The 19,935-nt window shown below is 51.8% G+C and overlaps 1 long non-coding RNA gene across 2 annotated transcripts; it reads right to left on the bottom strand.

The window, feature by feature from the left end:
* Positions 1 to 577: 577 nt before the first annotated feature.
* On the bottom strand, positions 578 to 18,440 carry LOC137847999 (uncharacterized). Of its 2 annotated transcripts, none has more exons than XR_011091141.1 (5): positions 18,218 to 18,440; positions 15,457 to 15,529; positions 11,617 to 12,820; positions 9,298 to 11,124; positions 578 to 873 (listed from the first exon to the last, which is right to left on the bottom strand). It is a non-coding gene; the product is annotated as an uncharacterized lncRNA (long non-coding RNA). The 2 variants fall into 2 exon arrangements; XR_011091139.1 differs by having other exon boundaries at positions 15,457 to 15,526.
* Positions 18,441 to 19,935: the final 1,495 nt, after the last annotated feature.

Below are 19,935 nucleotides of genomic sequence, written 5' to 3'. Positions count from 1 at the left end.
ACACTTCTTAATATGTCCTCCACTTCATTCACGGCCAGAAATCATGATGAGACCTCTCCAGGACAGTGATGTCTGCTTGTGGGAAACACAATTGGTCACCATTGTACCTTGCAAGGTTGAGGAGTGGTGGTTCCTTGCAAAGAACAAGCTCAACTCTTACTAACTGTGTATGCCCAGAGGAGGGGGGACACCTTGTCTGTTCATGGTGACCTGCCCACAAGCTCCTGGGCCAGCAGCTCCTCTCTCTGTCTCTGTGTGCAGGGAAGGGGAAGACAAGGCCTTTTTACAGCACTTCTCCCTATCTCTCCTTCTCCCCCACTCATCCCTCTGCAATCCAGGCTGTCAGCAGCTCTCTCTGAAGTCCCTTCTTTCATAAGCAGCTTCTTTTGAGCACACATTGCAACAGCTGATGTTCTGTTTAAATGCAAGCCATGGACAAAATGATTCATTACATATGAAGGAAACTTCACTGCTTACCTGGCGGGTGTCCCGGGTGGGCAGGGAGAGGGGAGGGACAGGGCAGGAGGGAGCGGGAGGTGAGACGGGAGGAGAGGCAGCCTGGAAAGGATATGGGTTGCACACCATTTTGATGCACCAGTTCCGAGGGCTGGTGGTCTGCTTCAAGCAGAAGAAGACAACTGGAGCCAAGTCGGGGTAGGGGACGTCGGGATCTGGTGGGGAGGTGGCTTCTTCATCCTCGCCCAGCTCTGGGGAGGATGGGGGCTGCTCTGGCGGCGTTTGCTGCTCCGAGACCCCCAGGTCCACAGGCTCCAGTGGGCAGCTGGTGGAGGCGTTGGGGGGCTGAGGGCCCGCGGGCCAGGTGGAGGGAGGCTGGGGGATGTACTCTGCCATGCCCGCCACAAGCAAGAACCCCTGGCGAGGAGGAGAGAAAGAGAAAAGAAACACATGAGAAAACAGAACCAGGGCACCACACGCCAGTCCGCTTCTCTTCCAAGCCTCTTCTAGCTACTCCTCTCCAGAACTATTTAAATCTTCCCCGTAACCTCTCGGATACCCTGGTATGGTCCTTCTCAGGTGATGGTGTCCACTCTTTGGAGCCAGCCTGAGCACAGAGCACTGCACTCTGGGGTGGCATGGACCCATCGTGACACACCACAACCAGCCTGCCCTTGAAATCCTTCAGATGATCCTCCCAGCCCCAATGTCAGCCCTGCTGCCCCAGCCATGCCCTTTCCCTGGGAACATTGGGCTGGCCCTGCACTACAACGTGCTTTGAGCAGGCTCCTCTAGACAAAGATTGGCAAATATGTCAAAACCATACAGAACAGGTATTCATTTAAACAGGGAGCTGTAATGCAAGGTAGAAGCAGGAATTATACACTAAGCACCTTGTACTGGAGCTTGCGGAGCTCTCCTACACCAGAGCAGCAGAGGTAATGGGAAGGTGGGTTGCAGGAGATATTCAGCTAACTAGGAAGGTCAGGGAGTGCTGGTGGGTGCCGGAGGAGCAGAACAACAGGTCTCACTCAGTGGCATCTGCGTGCTGCAGAGCACCGTGCCTGAGCTGAAGAACATCATTTTGCTGATTGGGTGCACTTAACAGCAGCCTTATTCTGGGAAAATGCAAAGCCAAATGTTTTCCATTAAATAACACAGTGGAAGTGGCCTGTCAAAGTGAGGGGAATGAAATAAACTCCAGGGTCTGGCTTTGGAGGGGTGTTACAGTGACACTCTCGGGGGGTGCTTGCACAAGAACTGCACAACGGTGGCCTGAGGGGTGCTTTCTACCTTTTGCCCTGGTAGTGTGCTCAGAGCTTCTCGAGTGCCCATGCTACAAACACAGGTTTGAACACAACACAAGAGCCCTCAGACACACTGCAAGCCAGAAAGAGCCAACCAGCAGCTAGAAAGGACGTGTCCCTACTGAGACCCATTGCACAGAGCCCATCTCATCACCCTCTGCTCCCACAACCTGGCCATAGGTTTTCCTCCCAGACGTTCAGCTCAGTCTCCTTCACTTCAGGATCATGCAACCTCTGTGTATCTCTGCTGGTGCTGCTCTGCCTTGCCTCACTGCACTCCTGATGTTTCAGCCTGAGACCCCTTTCATGGCCACCCTGCTGGATCTGTGATCTGCAGGGCTCTCCATGACCATCTCAGGTCCAGCCAACCTTTCTGCTGTGGGCTGCACTCCTCCTTTATCCCCAGTAAAAACGCTGCAAGCCACCCTATTCCCTGGGCCCCCTGCTTCCCACAGGCACTTTGATCCAAAGCTTTGCTTGTTCTTCGAGGCTTGGTATTTGTCAGAACAAAGAGTAGCAAGTGCAGAGGTTTAGCAAGCAGACATAGTGTCCCTTAGGGGATAGCACTGAGACTCTTTGAATTCATTACCCCAAAGGCCTGCAGCTATTGGAAAGAAACATGTGTAGTGTCTCCTGACTGGCTTTGGGATGTTGATTGTATTTTTTTAACCCTTCTGACAAAAGCAAGAACACACCTTTCCCATCCTCCAGCACCTCTGTTTTCGCTTTCACCAGGATTTTAATTCTGAGCACCCATGCAGCTCCTCATACCACTTTTCCCATTCCCTTTTCCCCCCAGCTCCCCTGCTCTGAGCTGGCTCCCTTGCAGACTATTAACATGCTGTGGTTGAGCCCAGCTTCTTTCCCATTAACAACACAGAGGAGAAAGGTTAGCAGGGACAGCCGGGAGAAATGACTTATTACAGCGCTCAGAGCATCCACGCTGACGAGAGCATGACAATTCCAGAATGCAACGTACAAAGCTTCATAATTAACAATACAACTGAGCAAAGGAATGGGAGAAACAACGCCATTAGCATTTCCCTGCTTCACCTCCAAGCAAACATTGATTCTCCATCTCACCACTGCCAGATGCAGCTGGGATTTTGGGAAGCAGATCTGCCAAAGGCACCTCAGCAGACGTAGACCACGTCTAAGAGGGGTGGCTGGTGGAGAAAGGCATGGGCTGACGGATCGTCACAGATCAAGCACACACACACAAATCAGGCAGTGGCCACATCACAAGCAGTTTATCTGCTCCAATTTGTGCTGCCCAGAGTGACTCATTTGAGGTCCTATGGACGCAGAGCCAGGTGAATCCCTTTGGGAGTCCTGACACTAAATGCAGCCTTTGAACGACAGCTGCCCCTTCTCGAGACTACATCCTGCTCCAAACCAGCTCTGAGGCTGTGATCAGGGTGTATTTCCTGCTCTAAGCAGGATTTATACTCTGGGTCACAAGAGGGAGAGGGAAAACCCAAGCAGTGGGGCACTCGCAAGCTCTTTAGGCAGAGCCAGTCCTCCTGTCTCAGCTGAGAAAGGGCAAGGGAGAGGTTTTCCTGCTGGAAACAGATCCGTGGTCCTCACCACCAGCAGCTCAGAGGCGGAGGTTGGAGGGAGACATTTCTGCTGTTTTGGCCAAGCTGCAGCTCACGCAATGCTGACATTTTCTCTGAGACTGCAATTACTGGCCTTCCCATGCTGTGTAGCAACCAGGGTGAACCTGCTGCAATATTTCAGCCCATTTCAAATCAAAAACAGGTGAGATAAGTTTGGTACATCCACAGTAAAACAAGCACAGTGGGACAGGGCTCATGCCAGCTAAAGTAAGGTACTGGAAAGACCATACAGGATTATGATGCTCCATATCTCACCTTCGGGATGGCTCTGACCATCCCACAAGCCCCTCACTTGAGGACATCTCTGAGCCCGTGGTGTATTTATGAGTGCAGGTGGATGTGCCTCAGGGTGGCCAGTTGTACGTGGGTGTGATCCTATAGTTGGTTGCTGCTGTGGGGCAAGCGCTGGTTGTGTTACCTGTGGCACTAGGGTCTGGCTGTGGGGATGCGTTAGGCCTACGGGTTTCACACTGAGTGTCTGCAGTGTTTCAGTGTAATTAGTTGTACACAGCTCCCTCTGTGTTCATGTTTGTCTGGTGTCTGCACAGTTCTCAACCCGTTCATGGGAGGCAGAGCCCGCTTTCCTCTGCCCGTGTGTGCATGGAGGTGTGTCTGTGTGTGTGTTGGTGAGGAACGGGGAGATTTTTTAGCAGTTAGCCCACATGTGGCCAATGATATCTTTCTGATGTCTCCATGATTTGAAAGAGGAAAGGTTTGAAAGATTTTTTTATTATTATTTTTTTTTTACATCTCTGTCCCCAGGCAGTGATGGCCTCAGAGCTGTCCTCACACCCCCAGCCCTTGAGCTGGAATACAAAGTGCTTGCAGGAGAAGCAAAACGTGCACGTATTGTTTGTGCCCCATGGTTGTTCCCCACATGGGATGGGGGCACGAAGCTGCAGGTGGTACAAGCACAGGCGGTGGCCAGTGCTAGATAAGCTCTTCCCTTTCTGCACATCCAGGATCAACCCTTTTTGGGGTTGCAGGGAGACCCCGCAACACCCCCTGCTCCCCCTCACAGAGCTGTGTTGGATGTGAGCTCCCACCCTGCCCCACCACCAGGCTTTGTTCCAACCCTCTCACATCTGGAGAGGACATCCTCTGGGTTGGAAAGGCAGATGGGGAGAGGTAGGAGCTCGTCTATAGGGAACACATCGCTAAGGGATTTGGGGAGCATCAAGTCAGTTGTAACTTATACCTCTCCCCTCCCTATAAATTACCATCTCCCCATCTGCCTCCAAAGGAGATACTCTGCGTAAACCCAGATGCACATTTGGAGCAAACTCTGCCAAGAAACAAAACCAGGAAGGATGCTGAAGCTGTGTGCAGTACGATGACACCCCAGCCTCTGCTAGTGAACAGAGAGGGGATACGGGAGAGGAATGGGGCTATGAAGATGGGAATCATTTGGAAGCACAGGGGAGACAATGCTGGCAGCCTTCCTGCAAAGGCCTATGGGCTGTTAGGTTGCAGGTCAGTAGGCAGACCTTATGATGGCTCTGCACATCCCACACGATTTCACTGCTGGCTCTGCTACTCATTTGTATGAGCCTTAAAAGTCCTCTTCTCTTCCAGCTGCGACCAGGGGAAAGGAAAAAAAAAAATAAAAAAAATAACTTAGATGGCTGCTTGAACAGAAACCACTGCAACTGCCACACCTGACCCCTGTAGTCCAAGTTCAAACCCTTTCTATAGCAGGCAGCCTTGCAAGAAAACTCAGTCCTAAAAAGTCCACAAACACACAATGTTCCCCCTTCCCAAATTTCCTACCACCCCCACTGCCAACTTAGAGCAACTCTGGAGACAGAATACCAAAAAAAAAAAAAATGCCCAAGGAAGACAGGTAATTGAGGACCTCACCATTGTCCCAAGTCCTGATGCTGGGAGGGAAGGAGAGACAGTGCTGGGCAGCACACAATGCACACCCTGCACACGCAAAGACACACCCTGCACCAAAATGAAGAGTGTCCCATCCATCCCTGCCAGCCTGGCCTGAAGGAGGGTCCGCTCCTAACCTGCATCGTGGCAAGGGGTTTCATTGAGCCTGGCACAACACCTGGGAAATGCTTAACACGGCTAAGCCCACCTGTGCTCCCTGTACAAGGCTGTTTTTCTAGCCACAGCCAAACTCTTACACTTCATAGAAACAAAATAAAATACCTTCCTTTCCCTCCAACAATTGCACCACACAGAGAGTCTCAGATTCCACATCACAGCTGCAAAATCCCCTTCCCCACCTTCCCACCACACAGCTTGGCAGCTCCTCTCCATCCTGTCCCACCCCACGGCCAAAACCCCAGACTCCAAGGGTCTCAGGTGGAAATGCCACTTGCTAGCCTTCCCCAGGATGCCCCATCGAGTTTTACATCGGGGAACAGCAGAACAGGATCCTGCAGCACCAGCTGCTGCCGAGAACACCAGCGAGCTTTTCCCACCAGCAGCACCTACGCTCGCCCACGAGTTGGCTCTGACCTGCAAAGCCCCTAATGACAGAGCCTGGCTTGGCCAAGGGACCAGCTCCCTCCTGTGCTCCCCTCATCTCAGGCAAGCACTGAGGCATTTTCTGAGATCTCCTCATTACAATTAGTCCCTGAGGCACTGCTCTGATTGCTCTTCAGGGCACACCGCAGTGCTTCAAATACGGTGGGCTGATGAGTACCAGGAAAGCAAGGAGTTTATTACCAAGTTAGTGGGTTGATTTATGTGGTCTGAGTTATGATTAGAAGGCTTAAATACATTTGGTATTGGTCTAAGACATTTTTCAAGCCACCATGCGATTTCTAAGAGCTTCAAGGTATGCATTTCAGACACAGATGAATAAACTGAATTAGCTGACTCTATTAGGTCATTACAAACAACCACACACCTCTGCATAGCTGGGGAAAAAACACTCTACTTTCCAATAACAGGCTGGGGTTGTGTACAACTTAAACACTCGTAAAATCCCCCCTGTGTTATCCATCTTACGGATGTAAAAAATATACAGCCAAGAGAGGGAACTATCTGATCTTGCAGAATCACCTGTGCTACTTGATTTCTGAGCCCATCGGTGGACCCAGCAGTTTTAGTAAGGCTCTCTGCAAGCGCAGCCGTTCACCTGCTCGGTTAAATTTGCAGGATTAGGACTTGGATTTAATAAAAGATCAAATTTACTTTAAATCAGCGGCCAGCCCTTTGAAAGAGCCAACACTGCGTGTGCATTTCATGAGTTTCCAGCTGTAGATACTTGTTCCCTGTGAGGAAAATGAATAGAAATTGGTTTCAACAATTTTTTCTCCAGAAAAAAAAAGAAAAAAAAAAAGCTGACCAAGCAAATGGCTTATTTGCAGCAGAGCCTGGAATTGAAAGATTTTCCCAAAATCAAAGATGGCAAGGGCTCAGCCTGAGCCACCCTTAGTCTGGGAAGTCCTGCGGGGTGGGACAGGGCTGTAACGTGACGCAGGGCTGCAGGTGAGGACCAAGTCACACTGGACATGGATGCAGATATTCTCCAAGCCCAGATCAGACAGCAGAAATGCAGCCAGCTGTGAAGTGGGTTGGTGAAAGGATGGAAGGAGCCAGGAGGAGAGGATAGGCCACAGCTCAGGGCACAGGTGTGTTGCCAGCACTTTTTAGGATGCTCGGGGCTGGACCAGCGGGGAAGGCTCAGCTCTTGGAGGAGACAAGGACAGGGATGCAGAAAAGCTCGTCCAGCATCAGGGGTGCACACAAGCAGCCCAGCCACACTCCTCATGTCACAGCGGAGGCCACTGTGCCTATCCAGAAACACCCACGCAAGCAGCGAGCTCCTGGTGAATCAGCATCCCCCTCCCGCAGCGCTTCTCCTCGACGGCTGCAGCGGCGCTGGCCTTGCTCCAGCCGCGTCCACTGCCCGAGCCCCCGAGGGCAGCAGCCAGGGGAGACTTTGTGTGAGTTGTCACTACCCCTGCTTTGCATCATGGCACATCCAGGCTCCACGAGGCAAACCAACGAGGTGCTGGCAGATCAAATCTCCCCCCTCGTCTCCCTCCCTCTCCTCTGGGATGTTCACCCTGAGACCTGCCGGTGAGATGCGTGCATCCTGGTGATCTGCAGACCAAGATCTGCAGGGAAGCTGCTTTTGCCAGCCTCCAGCCAGGCCACGCTCCCTGCCAGCTAGGAAGGGAACCCAAGGCAGAGGTCGGATCCAGCCCTGTCTGACCCCCACACGCTTCCCTGGGGCAGAGGATGGTGGCTCCACACCGCCAGGCAAGTACTGCTGCTGCTCTTAGGAGCCTCACGGTGCACGTGCCACAAAGCTATGGTGTTATTTCAATGGCAAGAGAGCAATAAAAGCTCTCAGCCCAGCAGCACTAGCCCTTGCAGGCAGCGGGGAGCCATCTCCTGCCGGTGTCTGCCCTCCTGCCGAGGGAGTGGGTGAGAGATGCTCAGGAGGTGTCCTTAAAGCGTCAGGGGGAAAGGGGTAGAAAGGGGACTCCTCAATTCCCTTCCCGAGGCTCTGAATTAAAAGTTTTCTTGCAGGTGGGGTGTTGAGAAGATGAGGAGCCTGCGGGTTTCCTTCTGCTGCTAGAGAAGTTCACACTTTGGAGGGAAAGCAGCAAGGGGTGGGGGTCTCCAGACCCCTCCCTTCTCCCAAGGTAACAAACCCTTACTCCCCAGCCCAAATTTAAGACCGAGAGCTCTGCAACAGCACGCAGAAACAACTGACAATTAACATCGCAGTCTTCCATGCGACAGAGAGACAGAAGCGCTAGCAACCCCCAGATCAATGAGAAAAACACTCCTTATTAGCAGAGAGAAAATGCAGAGCAAGTTCTGCTTTTTGATGTTTATCATTTTTCTTTGTAATAATTTGCAAGGAAATGATGCATGTTGTTTTTCCTTTTTTCTTTCTCTTTTTTTTTTTTTTTCCCAAGCCCCTGGTACTTTTCACACAGCTTCTGTTACCAAGAAGCAAAAGGTCTCCATCAAGAGTGTTACAAAAAACAGTATTGGCAGAAAATATGTCAGATAATTGCCAGTCACCGATGTCTGACATTATTTCTGGTTCTCTTCTTTTTTTAATTTTCCATTTCTCTCCCCCCCCCCCCCCCCCTCGACTCCAGCCAACAGCTTCCAGTGATGTACAGAAGATGATGCATTTGCTATATTAAAGTACATCCTATTCCCTGTCCCTTCTCAGACACTTTGGATGTTGCACACACAATTCAAACACAATAATCATCACAAACAAACCAAGGAAAGGCAATTTATGAAGCCCAAATCCTGGACCCAACTCTCACTTGGCAAAGAAACAACAAAAAAATATCCCGAACCCAAGAAGCCCCTAACCAGTGAGATGGTTTAAAGAAAAGTTGTATATATATAAGTCTCAGACAGTTACCTCTCCAGGGAGGAGGTTTTGTAACCCTTCCTCTTTCCCACTGTCCTTCCCCATCACAACATCACAAACTAAGCAAGGCTCAATTTCAAATTCCTGGGATTATCCACGCGCTCTCTGTATCATTTTTAGCCATGTAGAAAGAGATGCTGGAAATGTGTGACAAACACGTTCTCTCCTCTAATTGTCCGTGGACGTGAATCGCTGGCCACAGGCTCGTTCCACCACCCCTGCCCAGATCACACACCAAAATCAATTCTTGCTACTTGTTGGGTAAACAGAGGCAGCCTTACATACATGGGCACCGCACACGGACACACACGGACAGCTGGGCATGCACAGGGAAATAACTTTCCTCTCCGGAAAGCCAGAATTGTTCACGTTACAGACATGTCTACCCCGAGCCTTTACTTCTGCCGGGGAGGAAACAGGTAGGAAAGCAAAGAGGGGTGATGCAGGTACATGGGTGGGCGCGAGTCCCCTACGAGAAGGGAAGCAAAAAGGAGCGAAACAAGACAGACATAAGGTTAGCCAGGTGTGCATGCTTCTCACCTACCTTTGCATGGAAAAGAAATCTCCAAGGGAGAAGTGTCCAAGTCAGAGAAGCAAAATAAAACACTAATGAAGACGGTTTGAAAAATTCCCCACCGGGAAAAAAAAATAATAATAATAAAATAAATTTAAAAAAAAATAAAAATAAAAAGCCCCCCCGCCCCCACCCCCCTCCTTGCACACGGGCACACACACACACACACACACCTCAGCACCCCGGGGGGTGGGGGGGAAAATAAAAGAAAAAGATGAGGATCAGCTGAGTGACGGGGAGCAAAGGACCTGCAGGCAAGGACCGGGGAGTTGTGTTAGATCCGGAGCTGCGAGTACTGAGCGTGTGCAGGAAGGAGATGGTTTAAAAGGAGAATACATGTTAAGAAATTGTGGCTGCTCAGGCTGGAGTCTGAAGCTCCGCTGTCCAAAAAAAAATAATAAAATAAAAAAATAAAATAAAAAACACACAAATAGGACCTCTTCCTTCGCAGGAGGGCTTGGGGGGCTGCGTGTGGCTGTGTGTGTGTGTGTGTGTTTTCCAGGCGGGTGGTGTTAAGAAGTGACAGAAGCTTCCTCCCGAAAAGCCCCGAGGGTCAAACCGACGGTGGGGTGCTGGAAGGCGCTGGTGGTGTGGGTGGGGGCAAGTTCGGCTGGTCGGCGGTGGGGATGCGAGGAGGAAGGGCCGGTGTGTGCTTTCTGTCTGTCTGTCTCGCTCTATCTGTGTCTTATGGTATGTTCACCGGCGGCTCGCGGAGCGACTGCACAGCGAGAATAACTGTACGGGCATAGAGGGAGAGAGAAACGCCGTCCTTACAGTGACACCAAATGTCTTTAGGGGAAACCTACAATTAGAGGCGCACAAAGTAGGGATTTCGGGGGAAGGGGAGAAATCTCCCCGCACACACAGGTGCGGGGGGTCTCGGGACAGCCTCTTGTCCCCTGCCCTCAGCCCTCTCTGCCTCCCTTCCCTGATAGGCACCGGCTTTGGTGTGCTTGCCTTGCCCTGCACTGGAGAGTGTGTGTCCCTCCCAGGTCACAAAGCAAACAGAGCAGGCAAACACCCTCTGGGGAGATTTAACACAGCAACCTGAACCCCCTCCCTCAAAGTCAGCCACCCGCCCTGCCCCCAAAACTGCTAGGGGAGCTCAGGGGTGGGCACAACCCACTGAAAATTACTTTCCTGCTGTGTTTTGTGTTGCTGTGAGGAAACGAGAGAGGTGGACAAAACCCACGAGGATCCCAGCATAGGAGGGCTATGTGGAGTGCTTCAGCCCTGTCTCCCCCACCAGCCCCATCCCGTGGCCGAGCAGCTACGCAGATCCTTCTCCAGCTCTTCCCCACCAAGACGAAGACTGCGCCAGCTGACGCAGACATTGTGCTCACGGCTGGAAGAGCTGGGTCAGGGTAATTAACACTTCTGACCTAAAAATGGCTGGGAAAGCAGGCACTTCGATCTGGCTGCGAAACAGGCCCTCTGATGTTAACTCTCCGTGGGACGGGCACGGAGCAGGCCCACCTTCTGGTAAAGCCACGATTCTAGGGTGAAAACCACCCGCCATCCCCGCATGGCATGGCTTGGCCTTGCCACAGGCCTTAAGCAGAAGCCACAGAGCCCAGGGCTGCTTTTGCCACCTAGGTTAAAGTCCCTCGAGCCTCAAGACAGCGGTTGGCCCTGCCACTGCCCCTCGCGAGGCCCTGAAATGCCTTTGGATCAGAGGCAGCAGCTGCGGCCCACTTCCAGCAGAACAGGGTTGTGTTTTATGGAGCGTCTAATCTTGTTTCCTCTCCTGAAAGATGAACTCAGCCCTCAGAGGATCCTTAAGGTGCACCAGGAGTGCTAAAAGAGAAGCGAGAACAGAGTTGTAAATGATGGGAGCGTTGCAAGCATCAAAAGTTATCTGATTAACAACCTGCCTGAAAAACTGCTTTTCCTCTCAGAGCTTCTGAAAAGGGCTGCGGATGTACAGTAAGCCCATGCATCAGCCTCAACCTGGGGGGAGATTTAATTCAGGAGAAATATTCGTGCTGGTGGGAGCTCTCCTTGTCTCGCACTGCGTGGTGTAGGACGCTGAGTCCAGCTTCATCATCCCAAAAGTCAGCTGAGGCAGAGATGAACTCTCTGAACGCTCTGGTGCCTGGCATGGGCAACATAGGCAGTTGCAGTCCCATAATACACACACCTGTGTGTGCCTTCCCCAGCCCTACATATGCCAGAGGGGCTGGCTGACCTTCTAGTCTGCTCGTCCCTATAAGTCCACCCTGGCTGCAGAGGTCAATCCCCTTGGCTTTCTGTCTTCCCCCTCACCAGCCACAGGATATTTGCCATTACCTCTCCTCATAAAAAGGCATCTGCGATTTCTTCTTGGGAAGCAGAAGGGCTTCAATTCTGTCCCCGAAATGATGAATCTGAGCATTATATGATTTCAGATGCCTGCAATTCACCAACAAGCCCCTTCAGGGGGAACAGGGAAAAAATGCAATTGAATTTATTCATGCATGAATATCAAATGAGAAAAAGAGAATGAGGAGGAGGGCAGGAGAAAGAGGGAGAGGGTGAGAGAGGAGGAAGAAAGGGCAGCAAGGAGAGGCAAAAGAAATGAAATTGTGAAGGAAGATGCAGGGAACACACAGAGGGGGGACAGGGATGCACATAAACATATAAGGACAACCTGCGGGTTATCCCTGATGCATACATCCCAGGACCATGCCTGTTTGTTTTCCAGTCTACCCACACCACAAGGATCAGGTATAATGCTTGAACCCTCCAGATCTACAAAAACATGGGGTAGGCACAAAAGGAGGGAAGAGGGAAGGAGGCTGGGTTGGGAAATGGAGTCATGCCGTGCATCCCATCACAAATTTGGTGGTGAAATGAGTGAGCCTAGGGCAGCTGGTGCTCCTGCACAGAAACAAACCCAGAGCAGAGCCCCTCATCCCTATGCCCCTTCCACCAGGCAGGATTTCTGCCAGCTCCTGGGGATGGGATGAAGTAGAATAGAACAGAACAGAGCAGAACAGATGTGAGCATGGCACACGTTGGTCCTACACGCACATCCACAGCACTTCCAAGGGTCCCTCTCTGTCTCCTCCACAATTTTTGAGTGGAACAGCAAATCCCTTTCACCACCCAGGCCAGCAGCACTGGCTGGCAGGTCAGTAAGTGTAAGACCCACTGTGAACAGCACCAGAGAGGGCACCAGGTGCGAGGCAACGGGCAGGAAAGGGGAAGCATCACCCACGCAGAGAGGCTGCAGGGTGAGGAGATGCATCCTTCTGCCCAGCAGGTCTGCAGGTGGCTGAGAGGAAGCTGAGCCTGCAGCCCTGGATTTAGAGGCATCCTATGGCCAAGCCCCAGGGGCAGCAACCAGCCAGGGCTGAGCCCATCCCCAGACACCCGGCAGGGAAGAGGAGCGGCCAGGCAGCAGCAGGCTCTTCCACGGCGCTCCCAGGTGGGGCAGCAGGTCCAGCATCTGTTGCCGCCGCGGGTTTGTGTTTGCTGCTTCCAGGAGACGGTGCCCAGCTTTTCCCACACCCTTCAAAATAGAAAGAGAAAAATAAAATGAGGGAGAAAGAGAGAGAGAGTGTGTAAGCTCTGACGTGAACCTAACTTTAGATCCAAGGGCTGATGACTCACTCCGCTGGGGGAGAAGTGGCTGAGCTGGCTGTAGGTTTCTGTTTATATACCTCACTGAGCTAAATATATAGACTGAGAAGTTCTTCTGTTCTAGCCCAGCAGCTTCAATCTGCATATTATCCCTCTCAATCTTAATGTTCCCTTTCCTCCTAAATCTCTGCCTCTTTCCCCTAGCATTGCCTTCCTAATCCCCTTTACGCTTGCTTTGTTGTAGGAAATGGAAGCACCACACGTCTCCCCACCTTCCCCTCTCCCTGCTGTCTGTGGTTAGGCTGGCGGGGGATTTCTGGAGTGATTCAGTGTTGTGGCTCTGAAGCAGAGCTCCTCACACAGATCTGCCGGAGCATTTCCGAGCTGGCCGGGTGCTCCCTGCCAGCCGTGGGGCCAGCAATCAGACCCACAGCTCCCAATCCCAGTGGTCACACAGCTCCCAGGATGGATGTCAGCTCCCTCTTGGAGGTCCCTCATCCCATTGCTTCAGTGCTGAGCTTTTTTTTACCCGTCATCTACTGCAGACTCCACCCTATAAAGCAAGGTACCCACAGCAAGAGGCTGTTCCTTAGCATCTCTTTGCAGGCAGCGGAGGCTGAAGATGGCCCCCATCGCTTGATGAAGGCAGAGCATCGTACATGTGGGAGAAGAGGCCCCTCAAGAGGTGTAACATTGGAGATGGGGCATGAAACAGACCACGATGTGGCAGGGGAGGGGAGGCTGAAGGAGAAGGTGGAGCACAGGAGGACCATTTGGGCTGCACTGAATGCCACCGTGAATCAGCAACATCTGCAAGCTGTGCCACCCCTTCTCCTCTCCTCCCCTCACCCCAAAGGGGTCAAGACAAGTGGAGAAGGGGATAGTGAAAGAGAAGAGCTTGGAAAGAGGTGAGGAAGGAAATATAAATGAATCCCTCTGGCAGAGGAGAGAAACAAAGAGAGCACAAGGGAAAACGGAATCCCTGCCCCCAAAGGTTCAGCTGGAGGCACGGTGGCAGACAGCCTTCTAGACAGGAGACAGAGACCATGCAGGAAAAGGTGGTGTGTTAGGAAAAACAGCAGCAGAGAGGAAAAGCATAATGAGGGTGTGTGTGTTTGAGGGAGAGGTCTCCGAGGGATGGAATTCAATTTAGCCCAACAGCTCAGCCTAGGAAAGGAAGCTCACCACTGCAGTTTGCCAAGCTGCTGCTGGGAAGAGGAGCACTGCCTTCAAAAGCCGGGGGCGAATTTTCTCTGGATGGGAGCCTGTGGGATCCATTTGTGGGATCTGGCTCTGGGCTTCCCCAAAGCATCCCATGGGCTCAGGCCCAGTCTCTATGGGGCTGTCCCACACAACCCATGGGGTGCCAGTTTGCCCCCTTGCTCTAAACCTTCTCACCTCCTCTCCAAAGTGCCTGAGAGCCAGTTTCCCAGCTGGTTGGTGAGCACCATCCAAAGGGCAGCTGCGGGGAGCCTGAGCACAGCAGCTCCATAACCTCGTACACCAGCAGGACCATGGCAGAGAGCTAAAGTAGCTCTCTTCACCCTCCCTTCAGCAGATCCTCCAGGGAGCAGAGGAGAAGGCAAGGGCTGAAGAGAGGAGGAGTGAAGAGAGCAAGGCTGTCTCTCAGACAGCAGACAGTCCTTCTTTATTCTTAACTCTTTGAGGCTTGGTGCCATGCTCTGCATTTATCCCGGGTGCTTTGTCCCAGATGAACCTGGACCCGTGGTCCCTGACCATGGCTTTGGATCCAGGAGAGCCTTGGAGGCGAAACAGCTGAGTGCCCACAGCCAGCTGAGTGGCAGATGGCAGCAATGGGCTGAAAAGTGAGAGAACAGCTGGGGTGAATAAAGAAAATGGAGAAAGAATTAAATAAAAAAAAAGGAACAAAGGCAATCTTGTGGTGCCACCTCTTGATAGGTTTGCACAACATAGCCTGGCCCAGGAAGTTCTGGGTCCAAGCACAGCCACCTCCCAGAGCACAAAAGCAGGAGTAGAAAGGAGGTTGAAAACGGGGTTGAGATTCACCTTCCTCCAAGGTGAAAACTGCTTACACCCAGCGATTCTGGTCCTAGGCTCCAGGGCAAGAAAAAAAAAAAAAAACAAGATCAGACCGCAGGCCATAAGCTGAAAGGGACCTTTTCCATTGCAGGGACTCTTCCCAGCATTATCTGTTTGCGTCTCTGCCTGAAGCACAGCACACACTCAGCGCCCCTTGTTGACAGGAACACACTCTCCCATGTACTTGAAGCTACCGGTGAGGAATTTTCTAGGTCCAGAGGTAGCTGTTGTGCTTTTCTCTTCTCTTGTTGAGCTACAAAACAAGGCATCTTCTCCAGCATTTTTCAGCTGGAGAGGCATTACATAAGCACTTGATGAGGGAAACAGATCTAATTAGCTCTCTGCTCAGAGATGAGGAACCTGAGACCCAGAGAAAGAAGATGATCAATCCAACATCACTCCTGGGATGCCCCAGCTCAGCACCCACAGGGTGGGTAGTCCCGTACCAGCACCCGGCTGGGGTCCCCTGGATAAACATCTCACCACAAATAAAAAAAAACAAACCTCGTACTGCAAGGGGAGGATGTTTCCACTACACAGCTGCATTTCTCACTGCGATGGATGGTCTCCTTTTCTGCTGAGACGGAGCATCGATAGAAAGGATGATCTTGGATTAGGTCAACTGATCCAAAGTGGCAGCTCCTCTGCTTCTAACCCTCCCCAAGTCCCACAGTCCTCTTGGGTGTATTTCCCAAACAAGCAAGAAAATAGAGACAGAAAGATATAAATATTGGAGACCACACTTGAGCTACAGCAGTGCCTGAGGGAGAATTAAAGAAAGCAAAATGAAATCAGAGAACAGTTTATCAGATGCAAAGTTAGAAAGGGACAGGGGTTATTTTCAATAATGAAAATCACTGCTCCACATGCCAGCTACTGACCTGCTCCCTCCCCCTGCTCCTCCAGAAAACTGGAGTGGTTGGAAGAGACCTCAAGATCATCGAGTCCAGCCTCTGACCTAACACTAACAGTCCCCACTAAATCATATCCCTAAGTTCTACATCTAAACGTCTTTTAAAGACTTCCAGGGATGGTGACTCCACCACTTCCCTGGGCAGCCTGTTCCAGTGACTAACAACCCTTTCAGTAAAGAAGTTCTTCCTAACATCCAACCTAAAACTCCCCTGGCACAACTTAAGCCCATTCCCCCTCGTCTTGTCACCAGGCATGTGGGAGAACAGGCCAACCCCCACCTCACTACAGCCTCCTTTAAGGTATCTGTAGAGAGCGATAAGGTCGCCCCTGAGCCTCCTCTTCTCCAGGCTGAACAAGCCCAGCTCCCTCAGCCGCTCCTCGTAGGACTTGTTCTCCAGGCCCCTCACCAGCTTCGTCGCCCTTCTCTGGACCCGCTCAAGCACCTCGATGTCCTTCTTGTAGCGAGGGGCCCAAAACTGAACACAGTACTCGAGGTGCGGCCTCACCAGAGCCAAGTACAGGGGGACGATCACCTCCCTAGCCCTGCTGGTCACGCTGTTTCTGATACAAGCCAGGATGCCGTTGGCCTTCTTGGCCACCTGAGCACACTGCTGGCTCATATTCAGCTGACTGTCCACCATCACTCCCAGGTCCTTCTCTGCCTGGCAGCTCTCCAACCACTCATCTCCCAGCCTGTAGCTCTGCTTGGGGTTATTGCGCCCCAGGTGCAGGACCCGGCACTTGGCCTTGTTGAACTTCATGCAGTTGACCTCAGCCCATCGGTGTAGCCTATCCAGATCCTCCTGCAGAGCCTTCATACCCTCAAGCAGATCGACACACGCACCTAACTTGGTGTCATCTGCAAACTTACTGAGGGTGCACTCAATGCCCTCGTCCAGATCATTGATGAAGATGTTGAAGAGGACCGGCCCCAGCACCGAGCCCTGGGGGACGCCACTAGTGACTGGCCTCCAACTGGACTTGACTCCATTTACCACGACTCTTTGGGCCCGGCTATCTAGCCAGTTTTTAACCCAACGAAGCGTGCGCCAGTCCAAGCCAAGAGCAGCCAGTTTCTTGAGGAGAATGCTGTGGGAGACGGTGTCAAAAGCCTTGCTGAAGTCAAGGTAGACCACATCCACAGCCTTTCCCTCATCCACCCAGCACATCACTTTGTCATAGAAGGAGATCAGGTTTGTCAAGCAGGATCTGCCTTCCATAAACCCATGCTGACTGGGCCTGATCGCCTGCTTGCCCTGCAAGTGCTGCATGATGACTCCCAAGAGGATCTGCTCCATGAGCTTCCCTGGCACTGAGGTCAAACTGACAGGCCTGTAGTTCCCCGGGTCTGCCCTCCGGCCCTTCTTGTAGATGGGCGTCATGTTTGCTAGCCACCAGTCAACTGGGACCTCCCCCGATAGCCAGGACTGTTGATAAATGATGGTAACCGGCCTGGCCAGCTCCTCTGCCAGTTCTCTCAGTACCCTTGGGTGGATCCCATCCGGCCCCATGGACTTGTGCACATCCAAGTGCCGTACCAGGTCACCAACCAGTTCTTCGTGGATGGTGAGGGCCACATCTGGCTCCCCATCCCCTTCCACCAGTTCAGGGCACTGGGTATCCAGAGAACCTGAGCCACGTGTTTAACAGGTGGGCTTTCCGTGTCCTCTCTGTACCCCTCCCTGCCACTGTAAGGATAAACGAAAACACCACCTGCACTCCGGATCCATCCACTAACCGTCCCAGCCCCCTAAAGTCTCGTTTGATAGCCTTCAGGCTTCTCTCTTCAATAGCTTCCCGGCAACGTCCCTGACCCTTGCCCCAGGGAAGCAGCAGACTTCCCTACAGGGAGGGTCAGGCCGTCAAATACGGCCCTCTGTTCCCATAAGAAGAGTGTCTCCCACAACAATCACCCTTCTGTCTTTCTTGGTGGAAGCAGTCCTAAGGTGTGTAATTGACCTCCTTGCCCTAGACATCATCCTGGGAACACTTGCTACCTCTTCCTCACCCACAGGTCTCTCGAGCTCCAGGGCCGCAAAAAAGTGCGACTCTGCGCCCCAGCGACTGACTCTGCGCCCCAGCGACTGACTCTGCGCCCCAGCGACTGACTCTGCGCCCCAGCGACTGACTCTGCGCCCCAGCGACTGACTCTGCGCCCCAGCGACTGACTCTGCGCCCCAGCGACTGACTCTGCGCCCCAGCGACTGACTCTGCGCCCCAGCGACTGACTCTGCGCCCCAGCGACTGACTCTGCGCCCCAGCGACTCTTGTCTGTTTCTACTGACCATAGGGCAAATTCTGCATTCACATTAATTCAACAGTAACAACCACAGAACCCAGGAACACTTACCTGTAGTCTTCTGAACTCGAGTCACTTCCAAAGGGCTTCGCTGTGAAGTAGTGCCACCAGCTTTTTACTGAAGAAGGCGCCTCCCATGTAACTGGCTCATAGAGTCTCTAAAACTCTTTCACAGAGAGGGCACAAAACATGAAGGAAAAGCAACCTACCAGGGAACGCTGAGCCCAATTCACCACTAGAGAAAAACACCCCAGGCAACCCAAGCCTCAGTCTCTCCTGGGGGAGGCAATTCCCCCCTACTGATCCTCAGGCTTCCTATATAGCAAAGGTCAAATGACCCACACCTGGCCGGTTTCGCTTAAAAAGGGTGGAACCAAGAGACCTCCTGGAATAAGCTCGTCTACCTGGCTTCAAGGTTTTAAGGTCAATTGCTCCTTATCACTAGTAGAAATAACCTGATAAGGGGCTTAGTGGTTAGAGTTGACCTAATGAATTAACTACAAAATTTGCACGAAGGTCATATTTCTGTTAGCCATTCTGTGAGGAACATTAGTACAGAGCCTGTTAAAAAAATAAATACAAATAAATAAAAGATATGAATAAAAAAGAAAATGACCTTGAAGGCAAACTTGCCATCATAGTTTTTCATCTGTCTAGTCATGACAGGTAAAGAATTTAGCAATCAGAATTCCTTTTCTTGATATTAATGATATTTAAATTTTCTTTTCTGAGATCCCTTCTTTATGCAGGACTTTTCTAAATCTAGCCCCATGACCTCTGACTCCACTATTTATAGAATCATAGAATATCTCAAGTTGGAAGGGACCCATAAGGATCATCAAGTCCAATTCCTGGCACCGCACAGGTCTACCCAAAAGTTTAGACCATGTGACTAAGTGCACAGTCCAATCGCTTCTTCAATTCAGACAGGCTCGGTGCAGTGACCACTTCCCTGGGGAGCCTGTTCCAGCGTGCAACCACCCTCCTCTCGGTGAAGAACCTCTTCCTGACATCCAGCCTAAACCTTCCCTGCCTCAGCTTAACACCATTCCCGTGGGTCCTGTCACTGGTGATTACAGAGAATGGGTCAGCACCTGCCTCTGCACTCCCCCTCGCGAGGAAGTTGTACGCTGTGATGAGGTCCCCCCTCAGCCTCCCCTTCTCCAGGCTGAACAGGCCCAGTGCCCTCAGCCGCTCCTAATACGTCTTCCCCTCTAGGCCCTTCACCATCTTCGTCGCCCTCCTCTGGACACTCTCCAACAGTTTCATGGCCCCGTCCCAGGTGCAGGACCCGGCACTTGCTCTTGTTAATCTTCATGAGGCTGGTGGTCGCCCAGCTCTCCAATCTGTCCAGATCTCTCTGCAAGGCCTTTCCACCCTCAGCCCCTCATCTGAGTCTACAACTCCTCCAAGTTTGGTGCCATCAGCAAATTTGCTCAAAACACATTCTAGTCCTACATCTAAATCGTTTAGAAAAACATTGAAGAGGACTGGCCCTAAAATGGAGCCTTGAGGGTCCCCACTAGTGACCATGTGCCAGCCTGATGTCGCCCCATTTACCACAAGCCCTTGAGCCCTGCCTGTCAGCCAATTGCTCACCCATCGCATGATGTTTTTGTTAGGTTGTATGCTGGACATTTTGTCCAGTAGGATCTCACAGGAAACCATGTCAAAAGCTTTGCTCAGGTCCAAAAAGATCACGTCAGCCGGTTTCCCTTGATCAACCAGATGGGTGATCTTATCATAAACGGAATTCAGATTTGTTAGGC

The sequence above is a fragment of the Anas acuta genome, chromosome 1, assembly GCF_963932015.1.
Source record: "Anas acuta chromosome 1, bAnaAcu1.1, whole genome shotgun sequence".
Classification (NCBI taxonomy): Eukaryota; Metazoa; Chordata; class Aves; order Anseriformes; family Anatidae; genus Anas; species Anas acuta.
This window is presented reverse-complemented; position numbering and strand designations above follow the sequence as displayed.